The sequence below is a fragment of the Jatropha curcas genome, unplaced genomic scaffold (genome assembly GCF_041381405.1).
Source record: "Jatropha curcas cultivar XTBG-Jc1 unplaced genomic scaffold, XTBG_Jcur_1.0 HiC_scaffold_1058_pilon, whole genome shotgun sequence".
NCBI classification, from domain to species: domain Eukaryota; kingdom Viridiplantae; phylum Streptophyta; class Magnoliopsida; order Malpighiales; family Euphorbiaceae; genus Jatropha; species Jatropha curcas.
Window position 1 is genome coordinate 11661 of NW_028322591.1, and position 12942 is coordinate 24602.

A 12942-nucleotide genomic window follows, 5' to 3' on the forward strand; every position below is an offset into this window, starting at 1 on the left:
ATACATCCTTTACTTTATTTCATTTTTATTATATTTTAAAATTCTCCTTACTTGATTGTATATCATTACAATATATTTCAAGGACTATTGCATATATTTAATTTTTTTTAAATACAAATGTAGTTAAAATTATTAAAATTTATAGAGAGAAATAAGATATTTCTATCAATTTCAAAAATATTTATCCCAAAAGAAATTGAAAAATGTATATTTAAAAATAATGGTATATAATTTTTTTCTAAATATGAGATTTAAAAAGAAACTTTTATACTAAAAGAAAAGGAAATAAATTTGCAAAAAAATAAAAGAAAATTACAACTAACCTATATGTTTACCTGCTATAGCAGGTTAATATGCAATATCACAAAAAGACAGTTCTCTTTTTATACAAAATTTTTGAATTCTGTACTGTAGTAAAAACCTAATACATCATTCTATTTTTGGGCATCTTTTTGAATGAGTAGGGATTACAATGTGTCATAATCTAACTTACATGACATTACTAAATTTAAATAATCCTACATGGTACTTCCTATATATATATATATATATATATATATTGATATATTGATTTAATACTATATGTGACAAAGATTAATTGAACATAAATATAAGGTTGAGTAATGATTTATATGTTAAAATAAAGGATACAAAGACACACTCAAACAATTATGAATTAAAATTTTAACTTCTCTAAAAATTATAATTCCTAATTAAGATACAAAAAATTTCCATAATAGAATATTAATTTAAAATTTAATTAGCATAAAACTTTCCAATTAAATATCGCATTAAATATAAATACTATTAAAGATTTTTATTTCATTTTTTAGCCAGTAAATTTTGAATTTAAATAATAAACTAATACTGTCAATAAAATTATAGATAAATATAAATAGATTATAGATAGATATATTATTGTAAATACGATGGACAAAGCACATTTATAAACTATAATTCATATTTTGATAATTCTATTTGTTTGACCAAACACAAAGAAAATAAAAAACTATGATAAATAATTTATACTTTTTATGGATGGAATTACATCTTTGTCCCTATGTTTGACATAATTAATTACTTTCTACATATATTTTAAAAATTATTGAGTCATGCGAATTTTTTATAAATTATTGAATTTCCAAATTCTCCTTAATTGCAAAATTTGTTAACATATTGAGTCATGCGAATTTGTGCAATAAAGATCTAGCTATTTGTGTCTTTCTATTTATAGGTTTATATCTCCTTATCATTTTATATATAGTTTTATTTTGTATTACTTACGTAAAATAAGTAATGTAACTAATAATTGATTTAAATTAGGAAATGAATTCTTATGGGTGTATTTACTTATCGAAAATAATTTTCTATTTTCTAATAAAATAGTTTTCTTAAAAAATAAAAACTATAAAATAAAAAAAATGAAAATGCGTTCACTTGATAACAATAAAAAATCATATTTTAATTTAAAAACTTCATAAATATCATTCACAACTTTCATAATTTAAAGAAATAAAATATTATAAAATAAATTTAGAATTTTTTATTTAATAATTTTTGAAATTTATTATTGATTATTATAATAAAAATAATATCAAATTTTTATCATTTTGTTAAAATAAAAGATATAATATATTTGTAATAATAAAATTAATTATATATTAAAGTATAATATAAAATTTTTATGTCATTTAAATATTTTAATTTTTAAATGAAAATAATTTATAGAAAATTTAGATATTGTAATTTTAATATAAAAACATCTTTTTAAAAAAATGAATAAGAATTGCAAAATATATTTTTTGTTATAAAGGAAAACTTCCGAAAATAACTTAAACTGTTTTCCAAATCTTAATTAATTTTTGGAAAATCTGGAAACTATTTTCTAGTTTTCCAAATAGAAAACTAATTGATTTGAACATAATTTTCCAGGTTTCTTGAAAAATTTCTAAAAAACTATCACAATTTTCTACAAGTGAACACACTTATATATTCTTGCTACAACATATAAAATAAAATAAAATATATTAAAATACAATACAATTAAATTCCTAAGTATGAATTATATTAGGAACCAAATATGTATCCTTTCTTATCATAATAATTTTTTTTTAATTCATTGGACTTTTACAGATCGAGAGCTCCCATTGGCTCACCAAATTAGTGAAATTGTGGTTGAGAGGACTTAAACTCAATACATACCATTTCTCACGTAAGTGAGAAGACCAACCAAACCACTATCTGACATGACATCAAAATAAAAAATTTCTAAGAGTGTTTATATCCATCCAATTATTCTCTTTATATTAAAAGAATTTATTTCCCTCCCAAATAAATTTTCCTAGTTTCACCCCTAAGCAAATGGGTTAGTTCTTTTATTTACTATTTAGACTATGTTCGTCAAGAGTGTTGAGGGTAGTGTTTAGTATTTTGTTTGGATTAAAATACTTTTTTAATTAATAATTATGTTCGGTAAAGTCACATCTATTCAAGTTTAGGGTTTGAGGGAGTGTTTCATAAAATGTTATCCTCGTCAACGTTTAACGTTTATAAATTTTTCATCAAGTTTACGCACATCACTTGTCATTGTCTTGTTTTCTATAACATTATTCTTTTTATATTAAACATCTAATCAAACACTTATTTTTACAGAACACATTTATTTTAAACCGCTATATAAACAATTAACCACTAATAGGTAATATCTAACTACTAACAGCTAGTAAATTAACTGATAGCTAATTAAACAACTAACATCTACTAGAAGTGCTGAAATTGCCAAACCGAGCCTTAGTATTGAAACTATTTAATATTAGTATTCAAAATGTACTTTTTCTTGGGTCCAAATAGCTGTATTTTTTCCACTTTATAATTGAGAACTCTAGCTAAGCCTCGCTCAGAATGCAATTCTGGTCAAACATAATATGATTCGAATTGAATTGTTATGGCTATTTTTATTATGGCAGATTTGAAAAGTAGGAATTATGTTTTAAAATTAAAATTTTGCCTAACACTATAAATTAATTATTCTTGTGGCATTGAATTCAAAGAAATTATTTGAATCGATAGGATTTGAATGATGAAAATTAAACATTTTACTTTCACCGTTTCCAAATATAAGTCGTTTTAGGGTTATTATTTTGTCCAAAATGTAAGTTGTTCTGAGTATTTTAAGAAGTAATAGATAATATTTTCTAATGTTAAATATATTTATATTAGACATAATAACTATCTTCACAAGTTATCATTGATTTTAAGATAAATGGCAATTTAGATAAACTATCCTTGGTATTGTTATAATTTAGAAGAATTAACTGTTTTCTTAATCTCCATGCAAAATTTGGGATAGAGGAAATAATCGATTTAGCATATTCTTTTATTGAATTTCATCATTGCTCAGATTTCTCTTCAATTACATATTTTTTCCTGTGATGACATTTTAAATACTTAATTATATATGGAAATATATTTTTTTCATCACAAATTTTATTTTCCAATCAAATAAGGAAATATGAAACCTATGAATTATAATATGGTAATCTATGAAATTTAAAATTTCATAAAATTTATATTCAGATGTAGATGGAGAGCGTGACTGCCTTCGAACTCTAATTTCGTTTGTTTTTCTCTAGCAAGCATGGCCTATCCTAATTTTTTTTTTTTTTTTTTTTTATAAATATTTTGATTTCAAGTGAATCGGCTTACAACGTACAAGTAATTGTATTCTGTAATTGTTTGTCTATGCGATCTCTATATATTTTTTATGTTCAATGATTAATATCTCTTGACCGGAAAAAAAGATCAAAAATTCAAATCTCATTATTTGTAGATGAGATTTCTGTGAAACTTCCATCATGGAATATTTATGTGAACCAAAAAAAATTAAACATGAGAACTAATATCAGCCATCGGATTAGAAAAAAAATAAAGGAAAATGTACACGTGGCACTTGAATCCCACCTTAAGCCTCCACTTGGCCCCATCTTTAAGAGTCAGGTATAAATCGAAAGGCTACAATCAAGACCAAAAAACCCAAATCTCAACCATTGGATCTGAAATAATTATCCACGTGGCAGTTCCCTAAATACCACAACGGATTCCTAAACCGGAGGGGAATCCACGAAACTCAAACTCGGAATTGGACGGGGTAATATCTGTAAATAAAGGAAAATCAAAGGGCAGCGAGTGTTAAACTATAATATTTAAAATGACAGCGACGCAGGGATAAGAGAAAGCCAAGCAGCCAAAAAAGCCATCCAACAAACAACACAAGTGCTCGCTCTTTCTCTCTATCTCTCTCCTTTTAAAAGCAAAGCCTTCTCTTGTGTTTTCTTTTTCTCCTCTCTTTCGCGTTTCATTTCTCTGCACCTCATCGTTTTTAGATTCTCTACATCTCTCAATCCTCTCGATCCCCAAACTGTAAGTCTCGATAAGCCCTAATTTTCCAATCTTGCCCCCCGATCTCTGTCTTATTTTCAGGATCCCTAATTTTTGTTCTCAATCTGAATAAATTCAATTTCAAGCCATTATTTATCTGTGTTGTTGATTTGTGTTCTTTGACATATACGATTTTGATTTTATTGTGTTGCATGCAACTGATTTAGATTAGTAGGTTAATTTTTATTTTTTGGTTGATTGTATGTGAATTCGTTTTCTTGATCTGCGATGTGTTTGTTCATTGATTTGTTTGGTGATTAGTAATGGCTTTTCCTTCTGATGGATAGAATGGAGGTAAATAACCCTTTTGGGTTTGGGTTGGATTTGCGATTTGTGGAGGCAATTGGGAGTTTAATTTGTACTCTGGGCTTCAATCGATGGGCATCCTTACAGGATTCTTGCAGTTAAATTTTCTTATTTGTCATTCCTGACATTTCCGGACATTTCTGATGAGCTGGTTCTGATTGTTGTAATTGCTGTCAGGGATGATGTGGGAGCCATGAATCGGATGCAGATTTGGTTGTTGCTTAATTTTGAATGTCAAAGCAAATGACATTAAGATATATAGAACTATTGCTTTTTTTTTGTTTGGTAAAAATTCAAGTTATATTTCTATTAGGTTTCAGCTCAGTGGTACAGATTGGGGTCTTTTAGTTTTTGGTGCCATAGTTAGTTTGGGACCGTATCTCTCATATATCTTTGTTTTGTACTTTGTTTTCAGGGCAACCATGAGTGAGAAGGAGAAAAGACCTGCCCACCTCTGCGCAGAGGAGATGGACTTGACTGATCAGCAATTGAAGCCGTGCAAATGTGGCTACGAGGTATGTGGACACGACTTTTTACATCCGAGTGTAATGTGTAACAAATGTAGTAGAATCACAGTTTTGATTTTTAGATTATGCTTTTTTATATAAAACTTCTGTTTTATGCTCTGTCCTATGGTGTCTCTGGTTAGATTTTGAGCAGAGTACATACTGTAGGATTAGAGATTGATCTCTATTGCATATAGCCAAATAACATCACTTTCTAAAGGATTGGCCATCTTTTAGTGGTTACTGTTTGCCTAGTTGGGAGGATGAATGAAGGAAGACATGTTACTTTCTCATTTTAGGTTCTTTAATAGGTTTTGTATTCTGTAATTTGTGAATCACCTGCTCATACCTGTTTTCCACTTTTCATCTTCAATTGCTAATGTAAATGGCACATTTTCGTTATACTGAATTCCTTCCCTTCATGTCAGATATGTGTTTTGGTGTTGGCATCATATAATGGACATGGCAGAGAAAGATGATACAGAGGGGCGGTGCCCCAGCATGTCGGTCACCTTATGACAAAGAGAAGATAGTTGGAATGGCTGCTAACCTGTGAAAGGTTGTCTCGGCATTATCAATTTTATGATTTCTAGTTGTTTCAGCACTAGAAGGTTATACTGATATCAGTGTTTTTCTTTCTTATAACTTTGAACTTTACCCAAAGGTTGGGTCGCTGAAATTGGTGTTGAGCGAAAGAAGTCACAGAAGGCAAAGACAAAACCAACTGAGGGAAGGAAGCAACTTAGCAGTGTGCGCGTTATCCAACGGAACCTTGTGTACATTGTTGGGCTGCCTCTAAATCTGGCAGATGAAGATGTAATTTCTCTCTCCCAACCCTTTCTCTCTCCCCAAACTCACTACCTCAAAAAAATTGCTGAGCGTGTATTTTAAAATTTTTGAGCAGCTTTTACAACGCAGAGAGTACTTCGGCAGTATGGAAAGGTTCTAAAAGTTTCTATGTCTCGAACAGCAGCTGGTGTAATACAACAGTTTCCAAACAATACTTGTAGTGTGTAAGTTTAGTTGCAATTCACCATGTCTTTGCTGATGCAAAGTCTTCTTTTAACTTTCGTTCTTTCTGCGATGGTCAACAGAAGCTCAATTTCTTGATATTCATATCCAATTAATAATGTTTGTGAGCTTCAAGAACAGCGCAGGTGGTTAACAATCTTAATCTTTTATTTTGGGTTTTATACATTATTTACAAAGTAGAGGTGTTTCTGGTTCCCTTGCGTTTAATTGTATTTAATGATATGTTAACATGTTTCGGACTTATACTTATACGTTGCCTTGGTGTTGATTTGATTAAAGAGGATATTAGAAACAAAGAATTCATATATTCGATCCCAACTAGTTTGGCACTAAGGCTTTGTTGTTTTTTTTTTTTTTTTTTTTTGTTTTTGTTGTTGTTGTTGTTGTTGTAATGATAATTGGTAAAGTGATTATTGCCCCTTAATGATTTTTTTTTTTTTTAAATATAAAATCTTTCCTGATTTCTTGGCAGATATATTACTTACTCGAAGGAGGATGAAGCTATTTCGTTGTATTCAGTCTGTACATGGTTTTGGTCTTGGATGGTAGATCTTTAAAGTATGTGTCTTTACATGTATGAAATTTTTTCTAGAATGTTTGTTGCATATGCATGCTAACAGTACTAGTGATTTCAGGGCATGCTTTGGGACCACAAAGTATTGTCATGCGTGGCTGCGAAATGTGGTATGGTTTTTAATGAAGCACTCTTTTCACCTTGGGATTTCTGGATTTCTCGTGAACACTGCAAAATCATAGCTGGAATATACTTTAATTCAGAATGAAAATTTTTTTATTACAGCCTTGCACCAATCCAGATTGTCTATACTTGCATGAAATTGGTTCTCAAGAAGATAGTTTTACAAAAGATGAGATAATATCAGCTTACACCAGGTATATTTTTATGGTTGATTATATCACTGACATTGAGCGACTTGGTGTATGCTGTACAGAAATGCATAATTCTTTTTTCTTGTTAATTTTCCTGCAGTTTATTGTCTTAGGAATGTTAAAATATGGTTCCTTTGGCTTAATAAAAGGGGGTTTAGAGGTATAATTTTTGGCCCAAAGTTACCTAATTTGCTTCCTCCTAATGGTACCATGACGCTGCTTTTGTGTTCCAAATTTTGGTTATTTCCATGATCCAGATTGTTGTGGGGTGTGAATTGGTATTCAAAAATTGGTGTTCCCCGCAACAATAATGGAGAAGAAGAAAAGGAAAAAAGAAATGAAGAAGATGGAAAAGGAGAGGAGAAAGATGTTTCCTCTCACAAGCTTTTTCTCCTCTTCCGTGGTTTAGTCTTTCTGTGACAGAGAAGCACAGAAAATTAGTTGTTGCTTGTTTTAATTTATAAATCCGTAGTTTTATTTTGTAACTAGGCCTCATTGAAGCAACCTTTCGTCCTGTATTTGGGCCTCTTTAAAGCAATATCTGTAGGCCTAGTTTTAAGTATCTCAGACTTGAAAAATTATGCTGCAGAAATTAACTAGAACTTAGTAAAATTATATCTAATATTTATTATTTCATTTGCTTTTGGAAAAAAATATACATGACAAAAATAATTTCAAATGCATTATGTGTAAAATTTGACCAATTAAGAGTCCAGTGACCCTAATAATTGTAATTCACATACACAATTCTTATTAATGCATCAATTCACTTTGTTTTGGAGGGTAAGATAGGGTTTCTTCTGTTGTTTGGGGAGAGAGCTTAAGGGAGGGGATGTTTTTTTTAATTGTTATTAGGGATTGAGACCCAATCAAATCATACATTTTATACTGATTTTTTATCTTTAGCTTGATGTTTTTGCACTACATTACCATTATTTGTTTTCATTTGATGAATAATTAATTTTTGATGATTTAAAGAAGTAGAGTGCAACAAATTACTGGTGCAATAAACAATATGCTGCGGCGTTCAGGGAGTATGTTGCCTCCCCCTGTAGATGATTATAGCAGCAATACTTCTACTTCTTCAGCAAACCAATTGTCAAAAATACTTCACATGTAAGATTTTCTATTTATTGCAATAATTTATGCTATCAATTCTATACAAGGATGTTGAAGAAAGTCAGTGAAATGCGATTTGGATTGAGAGAACCCTGAAATGTATCACTGGCTTAATTTTGGAATATGTTTCTCTTGCAGAATACAATTAGTACAGGCAAGATTCACCTCCTAATGGAAGTACTGGTAGATCTATTGCTCTTCCTGCAGCAGCTTCATGGTATGCCAATAACTTATATCTAGTCTCGACTTTTTTTTTTTTTGGGGGGTCAGTGTTGCTGAATAAGTATTATACCAGGGGAATGCGTGCTTCTAATCAGCCGCCAGCTGCTAGTTCAACATCTTCTAATGGCCCTACTATGCCTAAATCAGAGACAGTTAATGGTACATTAGGATTTCATCCGCAGTTGCAAGTACAAATCAGGGTTCTACATTGCAAAGCGATGTAGGTAAAAGGGCAGTGTGGAATGAGGATAATCAAATGATAAATGGTAAAGGCAAACCAGATCCTTTGAAATCTGTGAAACAGAATGTTGTGGATTTTCGTGCCAACGCATCAGAGAAACCAGCCACAATTGATGAAACTACTGCAACATTGAGTAATCGGTCTTCCAGTCCTCCAGCATCTAAGCACGGTGAATGGGGCTCTTCTTTGGTGTCAAATGATACAAATTCTTTTGTTTGTACATTGCCATCTTTTGAGCCTGAGAAAGGGGGAACTGTTGCAACTGATATGCCGGCAATAAAGGTTGAGAGTACAGTTAGAAGTGAACCATCTGGTGTAACTAGAACTAATAATTCACTTACAGATCAGAGTGCTATAAAATCACCTGGGAGTCAAGCATTACAGCAACATTATGTTGACCAATATCAAGAACCTTTAGCTTCACCAGTAACTGAGAACAATTCTTGTTGGAGTGAACAATCTGATTGGAGAACAGATACTCAAACTCAAACAGTTACAAATACCGTGTCTGAAGTAGAGGAGGATATAATATCATTTGATAATCAAAGGCTTAAGGATCCGGAAGTAGTCAGCCGTACTACATACCTTCCAAACTCTGCTAATTCGCTCCATGTTTCAAATCATTCTAGGTCTCATTCTTTGCAAATTAATGATCCTTTTGGTGTCATTAATGTAAATGCTGATCCTATATTTGTAGATAATAGGGTTGGTGACCGTACACTTCATCATGCCTCTAGCAATACTGAAATATCAAATGGATACCCTGAGAAATTGATAAGCAGTTCTGCTGGTCTGGATAGAAATATGGGGCGTTCCTTCTCTCTACCAATTGAAGGGGAAGTGAAGCAAATGGGCAGGTTACAGGGTGATACTACTGCATTGGATGCTGGTGAGAGCAGCATAATTTCAAATATATTGTCACTAGATCTCGATTCCTGGGATGACTCATTAACTTCACCTCAGAATTTGGCTAAATTGTTGGGTGAAACTGACAAACAGCCTAGCCCTCTCAAAATGTCTAGTTCTTGGAAGGTTCAAAATAATAATAATAATCAGTCTAGGTTCTCCTTTGCTAGACAGGAGGAATCAAGAAATCAATTAGTCGATGTTCATCCTTCATTTAGTGTTTTTGGACAGATGCCAAAGAACGTCTCATTTAACCAGGACTTTTCTGAAAGAAGGAATTCATATTTTGATAAGCTTGGAATGGGAAATGGTTTCTCTTCCAGTAATTTTGAGGAATCTGAAACTTTTACAAGTGGTCCTTCAGTTTTCTCTTCAAATAAGCCTCCTTCTGGTGAGTATTTATTTTCTTTCTGTTTCTAAGATTTTGGCTTGCTTTCTTGTTTAAAGGCGTCACTGGATTTATGGGAAATGAGTTACATTGTATTATTTTGCAACTTGAAGTAGAGAAATGAATGAGACCTTGGGTAAGAATTAGCATTACTTCACTGTCATATCCATATTGGGCCTTGTCAGGCATGGCGATTTGCATATTTGTTTCTTGATTGCTTAAGATTAAGCTGGTCCATGGTATAAGGATAATGTGTCAATGGTGTTTGGATGGTTTTGGTTTACTATGTGTTTTTTAATTTTTAATGTTATTCTAATATTTGTTTTTGTTATTTTTGTACTGTCTTTGTAGTTCTAGCAGGCCCATGTTTTTAAGATCCATGGAACGGCCCATGTGTTTTTTCATTTTGTTCTGATTTGTACATCTCCCATATTTGGTATTCTAGACTATTTAAATGGATTAAAGGGCGCTTGAACTAAAACTCATAGTAAACGATTTAGTTGGAGGATCTTCATAAAAGAATATCTTTTTAACTAAGCTCAACAAGGATTTAATACAAATCAATTCATGTTTTAGGGTCCCTCTTAAATTCCTGTGAACAAAACCAACAATGATATTTTTGATAATTTGTGATAGCAATGAGCTAACTTTAGGAAGCAGAATCTTACTATGCTGTCCTCCTCTTGGCTCGTGTGTTTTAGTCGCTGGTGGTTTGATTGCATTACTGAGTTGTTTGCCAATTCGTGCAACTTCATGCCCATTTTAAGGAGGGTAAGTGAAGTATTGACGACTGTGAATGATACTATGTAAACTTTAAGATAGCTAGCGATGGGCTCCCATTATAATGTACATCTTCTTTTCCATTTTAAGTGCCTGTTTGGTCCGTATTCTTTTTGATTAAGTGGAGCTTGACTAAGAGGTTTATATTGTATTTTATATTTTGAGATTTATTTAAGGTCTGTACAGTCTGATAGTTGATTAGCTTTTGTAATTAGACAAACTATTGAATTAATTCAGGAGATGTTCTTGTTCTTTCAATATTCTCTCTCTCTCTCTCTCTCTCTCTCTCTCTCAAACTTATCTTGGCAGAGTGGAAGTTTATCAGTATTTTTTCATGAATTCTTCCTCTCTATAAATGGATTTATACCCCTTTGATTGAACAAATTGGAGTTTTCTGGTGGTTTATATGCTGAACTTTTTTCATCTAGCAGTTTCAAGAGCTCAAATTTCTGCCCCTCCTGGTTTCTCCGTGCCTAACAGAGCTCCACCTCCAGGCTTTTCTTCTCATGAGAGGATGGACCATATTTTTGATTCTATCTCAGGTTTGTTTCAATATTCATCATCCAGATCATTCATCATGATTATTGTTTTTATATCATGTCTCATATTCTTTTCATTTTACCAGGGGGTCATTTGCTCGACTCTTCTTCCTTGATGAGAAATTCATATCAAGCACCTCCAGCTGGAAACATTAGTAGCAGTGGAGATATTGAATTCATGGATCCTGCAATTTTGGCAGTTGGTAAAGGGAGACTTCAAGGTGCACTTAACAACCCAGGCTTAGACATGAGGTCAAATTTCCCACAACAACTAAGTGCCTTCGAGAATGAGGCAAGACTTCAGCTGTTGATGCAAAGATCTCTCTCACCACACCAGAACCTGAGATATGCTGACATTGGGGATAGCTTTTCTTCTCTCAGTGATTCTATGGCATTTCATCAAGGCTTGTGGATCAATCACAAATGAACAATTTATCTCCATTCATGCAAATGTCCCTTCAGCATTCTAGGAATGGTGTTATGTCAAATGGTCACTGGGATGGCTGGAATGAAGTTCAGGGTGGAAATAATCTGGGCGTGGCAGAACTCCTACGAAATGAGAGACTAGGATTGAACAAGTTCTACTCTTCTGGGTATGAAGATTCCAAGTTTCGTATGCCAAGTTCTGGGGACTTGTATAACAGAACATTTGAGATGTGAACCCTGTTTGAGAGACTAGTTTTTAACCCTTGCTAGCAATGGTCAAAAGAAGCATAAATGATATGTATGCAATTATGAGGCCTTGAACTTGAACTGAAGGATGGGATGGACCGACTCATGACTGGTCTCTTATGGCAGCGTGATGAAGGATAACTCCCGAAAAATGGGATCGTGAAGGCAGCAGGTAATTAAGTCTGTGTTCTTATTTTAATGTTAAATTAGCCACGGATGAATCTGAGCCCTTACAATTTCAAGCATCACCATTTAATTTTCAACTTATCATGCAAATGATATTTTCTATTGCATTATTGCTTTATTTACCTTACATGTCAAAGAAGAATAATTGTAACGTGTTATAAAACATGGGGAAGCATCTGTTTGTCAGTCATAGCATGACCAGTTAATTTAATAATGTTGTTTGTTCTTTGCGATCAGGTGAAGGAAGCTGCAGGCTGCATTTAATATGAAGATTGTATTGTGAAATGGTGTATATTGTGAAACTGGGAGGTTGATCCTCCAGACAGGGCGAGTGTTTTGCTCCTTATAGGAAAAAAATGAATTTTTGGTTGCTACTCACAATTAAATAGATGAAGTTTGAAACCTTCCCTTTCCATTTTTCTTCAGTTTGTTTGGGTGAGTTTTTTATACTGCCTATTGCCTCCATAATGCATATGAACAAAATTTTATATTGCAAAATGACATAAGTTTGTTGAAGTGCTTCAATATGATTCATTGTTTTTCCAGTAGGCCATGGACGCCTTACCGACCTAATTGACTAGTTTGATGTTTTTTCATTTTATTTTGTTATTTTTTTTTTTTTTCGTGGAGATTTGTCCTGTAGAATATAGGGTGGGATGCCCTGGAATTTCCGCAATCTAGCTTTTAATTACTATTTTTTTCTTTTTGGTGCATAGGGAT

General features: G+C 32.2%; 1 non-coding gene across 1 annotated transcript; it reads left to right on the top strand.

Annotated features, from left to right (window-relative positions):
* Positions 1-5165: 5165 nt before the first annotated feature.
* On the top strand, positions 5166-12616 carry LOC105628163 (hypothetical protein). Its single transcript, XR_016319351.1, has 13 exons — positions 5166-5265; positions 5686-5810; positions 5918-6065; positions 6154-6262; positions 6754-6839; positions 6917-6965; positions 7081-7172; positions 8148-8285; positions 8443-8505; positions 8584-10048; positions 11257-11367; positions 11451-12208; positions 12460-12616. It is a non-coding gene; the product is annotated as a hypothetical protein (transcript).
* The last annotated feature ends 326 nt before the right edge of the window (positions 12617-12942 follow it).